The following is an 11,341-nucleotide window of genomic DNA, read 5'->3' on the forward strand; positions in this document are numbered from 1 at the left end:
TCTCGTTGAGCTCTCATTACTTCTCAGCAACCGTGGCTTTTTCCAATTACAAATATTTCTCTCTTACTATGACCAGAAAATAACACTTTTTGGCGGTCGCAAGAACGACAACTAGGTTTTGTAACTTATTTAATTCTCAAATTAGCTTCTTAGCTCACAGGTTCTTACAACGCGTCTGGCCACAACGATGGTCAGCACTCAACTGCCGCGCAAAAGCAAAACCGCGCGAAAACTAGCAGCCCCTCCCGAGTCACGTGACCACGGCTTCTGAACGCCGGGTTCGATACCTGCGTGCGCCAGCAGGCGCCGCTACATGCCCCCCCCCCCCGGAATCCACGGTACGGAAACGCACGGGTAACCGGACGGTTCGACCGGAACGCGTAGTCCGAGGTCGCGGGGCGAGCGCAACAGTAGGGCCCGGCAAAACAGAACTGGAGGGACGTGACAAAAGCGATCGAGGGATGGGTGTAACAGAGCGGACCGGTGGAACATAACCGGGGGTAACAGGCCGGTGGACGTCCTCTACGCCGCAGAGTGGCCACCGCCATCGGGCTATCCTCGTCCACGTGTGCTGGCTGAAGGCGGCTGATGGAGACGAACTCCTCCTTGCCACCCATGCCCAACGTAAACGTCGAGGTACCAGTCCTCAGTACCCTGTACGGACTTTCGTACACCCGCTGTAACGGCGAGCATCCCTACGAAGGAAATCACAAGCACAATCCCGTAACATGAATTAATTAATGTTTATCGGGAAGTGGGAACAGGGCCCAAAGCGCGCGCCCGCTCGCGGTCAGCTAGCACCGCCGTAGCTGGGACCTCCTGATCCCGGGGGACGGGCAGAAAATCCCCAGGTACTTGCAAAACTGAGCTGTAAACCAGCTCGGCTGAGGAGGAGTTGAGGTCCTCCTTACGGGTGGTTCTGATGACTAAGGGAACCCAAGGCAACTGGTCGACCCAATTGGGGCCGGTGAGCCGAGCTTTCAACGCCGACTTGAGGTGCCTGTGGAAACGCTCAACCAAACCGTTGGAGTCTGGGTGATAGGCGGTATTCTGATGCAGCTTCACGCCATACAGCTGCAGCATACCACTCCACAGGGAGGGCGTGAACTGGGCCCCTCGATCAGTAGTGATATTGGAAGGAACCACGAAACGAGCGATCCAATGTGAGATAGCCCGCGCACAAGCCTCAGCCTCAGTTAACGGGTATTGCCTCCGCCCACCTGGTAAACCGGTCCACGATAGTCAGTAGGTGAGTGCCCCGCGCGAACACGGCAAGGGGCCAACCAGGTCGACATGGATGTGCAGGAACCTGCCATCTGGAACACAGAAATCCTGCACGGACGGGCGCACATGCCTCTGTACCTTGGAAGTCTGACAGGGGATACAAGCGCGGGCCCATGCTGCGATCTGCTTCCGTAACCCGTGCCAGACAAACAGGGCAGAGGTGGCCCAAATGGACGGGTGAGCTAGGCTGTGGATAATGTCGAAAATCCGACGCCTCCAGACAATCGGGACAATCGGGCGGGCTTTGCCCGTGGAGACATCGCAAAGGACCCGCACGCCGGCGGTGCCACAGGGCACCTTAGCCAACTTAAGGCCCGATTCAGCATTGCGGTAAACCTCCATGCCGGCATCCACCTGCTGGGCAGTGGCCAGCTCCGCATAATCCACACCCAGGCTTAAAGCAGAAACCTCGGGGGCTGCCGGATGGGACAGCGCGTCAGCCACAACGTTCAGCTTCCCCGCCACATGCTGAATAGTAGATGTGAATTCGGATATGTAGGTGAGGTGCCTCTGCTGCCTGGCGGACCAGGGAATCGGACATCTTGGTCAAAGCGGACGTATGTGGCTTGTGGTTCGTGAATGCAGTGAACGCGCGCCCCTCCAGGAAATAACGGAAACGCAGATGACACAAAGCTGGGTTGCAGTGTGAACTGTGAGGAGGATGCTATGCAATTGCTGGGTGACTTGGACAGGTTGGGGGAGTGGGCAGATGCATGGCAGATGAAGTTTAATGCGGATAAATGTGAGGTTATCCACTTTGGTGGTAAAAACAGGAAGGCAGATTACTATCTAAATGGCGTCGTTGGGAAAAGGGAAAGTACAACGGGATCTGGGGGTTCTTGTTCATCAGTCTATGAAAGTAAGCATGCAGGTACAGCAGGCAGTGAAGAAAGCGAATGGCATGTTGGCCTTTATAACAAGAGGAATTGAATATAGGAGCAAAGAGGTCCTTCTGCAATTGTACAGAGCCCTAGTGAGACCACACCTGGAGTATTGTGTGCAGTTTTGGTCCCCTAATTTGAGGAAGGACATTCTTGCTATTGAGGGAGTGCAGCGTAGGTTTACAAGGTTAATTCATGGGATGACGGGACTGTCATATGCTGAGAGAATGGAGCAGCTGGGCTTGTAGTTTAGAAGGATGAGAGGATATCTCATTGAAACATATAAGATTGTTAAGGGCTTGGACACGCTAGAGGCAGGAAACATGTTCCCGATGTTGGGGGAGTCCAGAACCAGGGGCCACAGTTTAAGAAAAAGGAGCAAGCCATTTAGAACGGAGACGAGGAAACACTTTTTCTCATAGAGAGTGGTGAGCCTGTGGAATCCTCTGCCTCAGAGGGCGGTGGAGGCAGGTTCTCTGGATGCTTTCAAGAGAGAGGTAGATAGGGCTCTTAAAAATAGCGGAGTCAGGGGATATGGGGAGAAGGCAGGAACGGGGTACTGATTGGGGATGATCAGCCATGATCACATTGAATGGCGGTGCTGGCTCGAAGGGCCAAATGGCCTACTCCTGCACCTATTGTCTATTGTCTAGATGGCGGCTCGCTAGGTAGAGCGCGAGGAGTTCCTGATCGAAAGCGTTGTACTTAACCTCGGGGGCTTGCAGCTGCCCGCTGAAAAATGGCAGGGGGGCCCAGCAGCTACCTACTCGTTGTTCGGATGCGTCCACGGTGAGGGCCCCTCGAACAAAAGCCGTCTCGGCCTCCTTGGACCAGACCAGGTCCTTAGGCTTACCGGCCAGACACTGGAACAACGGCCGCATGATGGCGGCTGCAGACGGGACGAATCGCTGGTATAAATTGACCATTCCGATAAATTCTTGCAGGCCCTTGACAGATAGAGGCTTGGGAATCAGAATCAGAATCAGAATGCTTTATTGTCATTGCATGTGTCACATACAACGAGATTACTGTGTCTCTCCATTTAAAAGAACTTCAAACATTCACATACTCATACTTTTTACACTCCCTCCCTCCCCAAACCCACCCATGGATTCACATTTACATAAATTAACACTGTCTCCCAACCCCCCCTCCTTCCCCATAACCCGCTCCCGAGACAGAGTTCAGTTCCAAGATTGCTGATGCGTAAAAGCTGTTCTTGAGTCTGGCAGTGCGTGACTTTAGCGACCTGTACCTTTTTCCTGAGGGCAGCAGTGTGAAAAGGCAGTGACAAGGATGTGTAATGTCTTTCACGAAATTACAGGTCCTGCTGCGGCATCTGGAGTGGTAAATGTCCTCCAGAGGGGGCAGGGGGAGTCCAATGATACCCAGTGCAGTTTTTATCACCCTCTGGAGAGCTGCTCTGTCAGCTGCTGAACAGTTCCCAAACCAGGCAGTTATGCAATAAGTCAGTATGCTTTCTACCGAACAGCGGTAGAAAGACTCCAGCAGTTTAGCAGACAGATGGGCCTTCCTCAGTGTTCTGAGGAAGTAAAGTCTCTGTTGCGCCTTTTTTACAACTACAGCAGAGTTCAGACCATTTAAGATCCTCACTGATGTTGATCCCCAGAAATTTAAAACTAGGCACCCTCTCCACCCCAACGAACCGGGGCGTGAACAACCCAGGGAAATCGGCGAGCAGGGCTGCAAAAGGTTGCTGGATCTCAGCTACCTCGTCGAGTTGCTGTAGGGGCGTGGACGGATTACGTGGCTTGGCAGGGCACAGGTCCGACACAGGAAGCATGCGCCCGCCTCGCACATCGACTAACAGGGAGAACGCGCACAAGAAATCGGTCACCAGGATCGGTTGGGCGATGTCAGCAACGGTGAACTTCCACCTATACGGGCGGGAGTCGAAATTTGTCCAGGGTCCACATACCGTAAGTGCGAATGTCGCTCCCGTTGACGGCCGAGTGGAGGGTTCTACCTTATCTACTAGCCCCCAGTATCTCGGGCGCTCGGTGGCATGATGCTGGCTATGGCACCGGAGTCCACCAGGAAACGGTGGCTGGAATGGCGATCACGGACGTAGAGGCGTTCGTTTGGGCCGATAGTGTTCGCCTCTATGGACGATCGGCTGAGGCATTTCCCTGAAACAAACAGGGGGTTCGGCATCTTCGGGCTTTGGTACCGTAGCGCAGGCGGTAGTTGCATCAACGTCGTCAGCTGTAGACCACTGGAAGCGGCGATGCTTCTTCGGCTCTGGGCTGGGCTTCCTCTTCCTCCCGATGTCGTCTCGGTTGCACCCGTGCCGTGACAAGGGAGTGGGTGAAGGCACAAACGTCCCGCCATCTGTGTGCCCACAATTCGTCAGCTCTCTCCGCGACGTACTGGGGATCGCTGAAATCAGCTCCGCCGAGCAACAGTCGGACTTCGTCTGGCATCTGCTCTAAGAACGCCTGTTCGAAGAGCAGACATGGGCGGTGCCCGTCCATCAGGGCTAACATCTTCGTCATGATGGTGGATGGTCGCCGATCGCTGACGCTGTCCATATGTAGAATCTTCGCCGCCCTGTCTTTGCGACTGAGACCGAAGGTGTGGACCAGAAGGGCCTTCAGCCCTTCATACTTGGCGATCGTCGGCGGGTCCCTGATGTAAGGCAACAGCCTCAAGGCACAGTCTTGTGGTAGAGCTCCCACCACATGGAAATACATAGTGTCATCCACAATAAAGCGGTGCAGATGGAACTGTGCCTCAACGTGGGCGAACCACACGTGAGGTTGATCCGGCCAAAACGATGGAAGTTTGATGCCCGGTGAGCCCTGCCCCATGTCGGCCGATTCTGCGGGAACGTAGTCCTCCTGCATGATCTTTTGCTTGTTTAACGACGGCTAGACAGGTCGGGGTTACATTGGCGGTCGCAAGAACGACAACTACGTTTTGTAACTTATTTTATTCTCAAAATAGCTTCTTAGCTCACAGGTTCTTACAACACGTCTGGCCACAATGGTAGTCAGCACTCAACTGCCGCGCGAAAGCAAAACCGCGCGAAAACCAGCAGCCCCACCCGAGTCACGTGACCGCGGCTTCCGAACGACGGGTTCGATACTTGCGTGTGCCAGCAGGTGCCGCTAAAACTTATATCAATGACATTTCATCTCAATGAAGTGTGTCAATTATTTCAGATTGATTGTCAATTTCATTACATTTTGCTTACTGCCGTGAAGGTACAGGAAGAAAAGTAATGATGGCCGAGAGAGTGACAAAGTCTTGTTAACCACAGCAGGTCAGTCTTCTGGAAGAGATGTAAATAGAAGGAGATGAATGGCAACACTGGAGAGATAATTTATAAATACAACAACTTTGAATATGGAAGTGAAAACACTCCACAAATGTGGAAACAAGAAGCTGGCTTCGACAAAATGCTGGAGGAGCTCAGCGGGTCAGGCAAGGTACTTCTCAAATGCTACAGCTCTCATGGAACCCTCTCTCAAACAGCATTATTAAGGAAAATCAAAACAAAAGTGCAGGTATGCAATTTTACTTCGGAGTCACGTGAGTGACTACGTGAAGAACCCCACTAGGACGCATGCGTGTCATATCGCTACACGCATTGCAACGAGTCACAGCAGGGGGAACGACGTTCCCCTTAGCGGCAAAATTTGAAAGCCGGGAACAGCAGGTAAGGAGACTCTGCGTTCCTTCCACTTACCTTACAGGTGGAGACAGGGACCAGATCCACGAAGGCTGCGGGAAAGCTGGCGGGGGAGAACCGCGGAGTTGCGGGCAGCCGGCAGCAGCAGCCAAAGGCACGCTAATCTCCCGTAATGGGAGCAGCTGTGCCCGACTTCGCTCCCGCACCGGCCACGGCCGGGCGGTAGAGCGAAGCAAAAAACTAACAGAGTCGTTGACTCCGATGAGTCCGACTCTGAATAAGCCGCGAGCGGCCAGTGCCCGTGCGCATTGGGGCCGGTTGGAGCGGCTTCAGGAGCAGCCACGAGCGGCCAGTGCCCATGCGCATTGGAGCCGGTTGGAGCGGCTGCAGGAATGGAAGCAGGAGCGGCTTCAGGAGCAGCCGCGACGGCCAGTGTCCGTGAGCATTGGAGCCGGTTGGAGCGGCTGCAGGAACGGGAGCAGGAGCGGCTTCAGGAGCAGCCGCGACGGCCAGTGCCCGTGAGCATGGAGCCGGTTGGAGCGGCTGCAGGAACTGGAGCAGCAGCGAGTGGCCAGTGCCCGAGAGCATTGGAGCCAGCTGGAGCGGCTGTTGGAGCAGGTACTCCAAAGTGACAGACTCCGGGAGATGGAGACTAGTCACAGTGGGCAGCTAGTAAGTCCTACAGCAGTACCTCTTGTAGGGCTGCACAGTGTTTCTACCTCATCCGAGGGGAGTACAGGGGGTCAATTCTGGGCTGACCCTAAAGAGGGGTGCAGAACATACCCCCAGTGCACATGGGGTGCAAGAAAACCTATTCGATATGGTGTCCCAGTTTATTCAACCCGACTAAACTGGCCAAAACCTGGAACCTAAAATAGCTGCAAGTATTGACTACTTGTCATTTAACCAGCTATAAGAACAGGCATTAATTGGACACCACAGCAAGACACTTACCACCAGGGAACTGCAAAACACTGAATGTTCCCAGTGTCAACCAGAGTATTTGAAAACATGTCGGAGCCTCAATCAGAGCCAGGGACTTGAAACTACAGAAAGTTCTGAAAGTCCTAACAGCAGGAATTACGGTTTCGCCCGCAACAAGATCACCAAGATGCACTGGCTTTATTCTGCAACTACCAATACGTGTAAAAATACTACTTGGAGGCAACTTATCAAAACAGGTAAAAGAATTTGACGAAGAGGGTAACCCTGGGGCTTATTAAAGCAACACCTAAAAACTACTTCCTGGGGAATGCGCTAACCCTCAACACCGACCCAACAACAGATCCAGACACCGGCGCCTCAACGTCCACGGAGGATGCCGGAAAAAGTAACAAACCTACCAATAGTAACCATGGAGGTAGGTGGGTCTGGTTCCTAACGAGGTTGGTGGGAGATTACAATTCTATCTGGATGCTTGGAATAAATTAACTACCGACACTTATATTTTCAGAAGTATAGGGTTATACCATAGAATTTATACACAACATAATCCTCCAGTTCAGCATGTACCGAACCGAATGTTCGCGCTTACAGGCAAAGAATAATCAAAAGCGCATGCTGAACTACAGTGGCCATATAAAAAAGGAGTAATGGAAGAAACCCAACACAAATCACAGGAATTCGTGTCCAAAATCTTTATCATAAACTAGATGGTGGTTGACGCATCATCATAGATTTGACTAATTTGAATACTTCGTACAATATATTCATTACTAGATGGGAACCTTTGTTACTGCTAAGCAATTGATTCCTAGGTTACTACATGGCAAGCATCGATTTAAAAGATGCTTGCTATACAGTACCCATTAGAAGTGACCACAGATGTTATTTAACACAATGGATCATCTGGGGTTCACCCTTAACACAGTTCACATGTCAGTGACTTTGCCGAAAGAAAAGGTTACAGCCTTAATGGAGGCTTACAGCAAAACTAAACCATCCATCAGACTGGTAGCAAGAATAATTGGCATTATAGTGGCTGCGTTTCCAGCCACACAAATCGGACCTTTACATTATCAAAAATTACAGAGGGCAAAAATTCGAGCACTCAAAAATTATGGTTGTCATTGTGACAGACCAATGAAACTACCAACAGAGGCCACAATGGAACAAAATGGTGGAAAGATACATTAGGCATTGTTCCGATCCAAACATTATCAGCTACCCGTCTATGGAACTACAATCTGATGCCAGTGCACTTGGATGGGGTGCTACCAATTCCATCTCCAGCTGTGGGGGAGATGGAATGCACAGGAGGCATCATTATTACAAACACTGGGCATAAACTACCTGGGAATGTTAAGTGCATTCCATGGCCTTAAGTCATATTGTTCTGGGTTATATCACCAGCATGTTAGACTACAAATTGACAACACCACCGTGGTAGCATATATCAACCATATGGGTGGGAACATATCGACATCATGTGACAATCTGGCCAACACAATTTGGCAATAGTGTATCCAGAGAGATATTTGGATATCAGCTACCTACTTATCAGATAAACTAAATTTAGTGGCAGACAACAGGTCACACAAATTCAATGAAAACACTGAATGGATGTTGGATAAAAATGTATTTGCTGAAATTACAGCATGGTATGGAACACCAGATATCGACCTATTCGCATCCAGGCTCACACCAGTTATCGAATTATGTTCATGGGAACCAGAACCTGGGGCAGTGGCAACAGATGCCTTTTCGCTGCATTGGGGGATTGTTTATTTATGCATTCCCTCATTTTCTGCCTCATCAGTCGGGTATTTAGGAATATACAGCAAGACTCCGCGTCTGGTATTTTGATAATACCTGATTGGCCTACTCAACCATGGGTCCCGGTGATACCGACATGATATTAGAACCATGCAACACCATCCATCATAGACCTAATTTTCTGGTTCTTCCCGCAACAAGGGGTAGTTACCTATGTCATAATTATATAAACCTATTAATTGTAGAGTTGAAAGCACCTCTACTACACCTGGGACTGATGGACCGAACAGTGGATATTATTTCAGCGGCCCACAGACAGTCCACCAAAAAACAGTACTTGGGAGTCATCAAGAAATGGGAAGTACTGTCACAACAATAAACATCACCCACAAATCTATGAACATCCCGTCTGTTCTGGAATTCCTGGCAAGCCTCCATTACGATGAGAGGCTCAGTCATAGTGCCATCAACTGCGCCAGAAGTGCTCTGTCAACATACCTGTGGAACAATTCTGTTGGGACACACCCTGGTAACCAAACACATGAGGGGCATTTTTAATGTTAATCCCCCAAGAACCAGGTACTCCCAAATATGGGATGTGAGCATTGTACTGACCATGTTAAGAAACTGGTCTCCAGCTACAGCTCTGTCCCTACAGAAACTGACTATGAAAACAGCCATGCTGATGTCCTTGGTCACGGCACAAAGGGTCCAGTCACTACAGAAACAAAGGCTGGACAACATGATTATTTCATCTGGAAACTTAACTTTTCACATCAATGAATTAGTCAAACAGAACAGACAGGCCTAAAAACAGAATTCAGGGCCTACCCGACAGATGATCGTCTCTGTATTGTAACACACTTACTATTATATATGGAGCATACTAGATCATCAGAGGGAAAGAAATGTCACTGTTAATCAGCTACAAACAGCCACTCAAAACAGTGACAGTCCATCTCTAGATGGCTAAAACAGGTCCTAATAAAGGCTGGAGTAGACACTAGCATTTTAAAATCTCACTCCACAAGGGCTACAGCTACATCGGCAGCTATGAAGTTGGATGTTCCTATGGACCAAATCCTCAAGACAGCAGGATGGCCAACGGAGAAAACTTTCCAACGATTTTATAACAAACCAGTCATTGAACCTGGAACCTTTGCAGAAACAAATTTAAGTTTTGTAATATAATTTACCCCATAAATAGGGGCAATAATTTGGTGTTAATATATTTATCGTTGGGTTTCAATATCGTATTGATGTCTAATGTTGTTAACTCTATTCTCCCCATAATCAAGGCAGATGTGATGCATGGACTCGTTTCCACGGCATGAAATCACAGAGCTTTAAAATCTTCACGTAGTCACTCACGTGACTCCGAAGTAAAATAGTAAGATTAAACAAGAACTTACCAGTTTGAAGTTTGATCGTAATTTTATGAGGAGTAACGTTGAGGGATTACGTGCCCTCCGCTCCCACCCTTGATCAGATACTCAACTGGTATCTCTTCTCTAATCTTACTATGTTTAGTCATTACAGTTATCTGTGATTTCACACCGCTGCTTTGAAGAATGACACGCATGCGTCCTAGCGGGGTTCTTCACGTAATCCCTCAACGTTACTCCTCATAAAATAACGATCAAACTTCAAACTGGTAAGTTCTCGTTTAATCTTACTATTGTGAATCAAACATGGACATTGCTGGTAAACCCCATAGAACAGGTCAAGCGACATATGTGAAGAAATGCTGCTGACCTGAAATGTGATCCCACTTCCACAGATCTGCATGGCTTGCTGAGTTTATCCAGCATTTTATGTTTGTGTTATCAGGAAATCTCTCTAAATGTGTCAAAGTTTAAACATGAGTGACCAAGTTTGGAGGTTTTAAGTTTTCATGTGCTTTTGCCAGGCTGAGCCAGTTACTTGATGAGATCACTTATCTCCTACCTCAGTTATAAAGAGAGGAGAGGACATATGGATCTGTTTCCACCCACCAGTCACATCTCAAGTCGCCCCCCCCCCCCTCACATGATTCCACTTATCATAGACCTCTGCCTTTCATTGTTATATACTGGCTATCTCCACTCTTATTCCTAATGTTAGGTCTCAAATGAAAATGTTGACTATATCTCCAAGAATGCTGCCTGACCTACAAAGTTCCTCCCGCAGGTTGATTATTACTTGAAATCTTTGTTGAGACTCTGCCATTTTGATGATCCCAGCCTCCCCAGCCTCCCCTGCCTCTTTGTTGTCACGGAAGCTTTTTTGCTATTCATCCAATATCAGGATCTGCACTGATCCAAGCAGTTGGATTTCAGCATTGGCTCATGACACCTGACAAAATCCAGACTCATGTTCAACACATTTCCTATCATTCGCACTAACTTTCTGTACAAATAAGGGCACTTCTACACAAAGATTATAGAGGAGATATAAGATCTGCTATAAGATCTTTGCTTCTACAGGGGAATCACGTGATCTTCGACCTGAAGCATGACCTCGTGTTTCTATTTCTTACAAATGCTGCCTGAGTTACACAATGTTCCCAGTTATTGTTGTTGTCTTTCTGTGAACAAGGACAGAGTCTGAAGAAGGGTCTCGACCATTCCTTCCCTGCAGAGATGCTGCTGCCAGTCCCGCTGAGTTACTCCAGCATTTTGTGAGTCTTTGGTTTAAACCGGCATCTGCAGGGCAGGCAGTTCCTTCCTTCCTGCAAACGACAGGGATTATTAGCAAAAATATTATTAATGTGTTGCAGTTTGGTTCTCTGTTATGCCGCTTGTCATTGGCTGGGTGCAGAGGGGGC

The sequence above is a fragment of the Amblyraja radiata genome, chromosome 8 (assembly GCF_010909765.2).
Source record: "Amblyraja radiata isolate CabotCenter1 chromosome 8, sAmbRad1.1.pri, whole genome shotgun sequence".
Classification (NCBI taxonomy): domain Eukaryota; kingdom Metazoa; phylum Chordata; class Chondrichthyes; order Rajiformes; family Rajidae; genus Amblyraja; species Amblyraja radiata.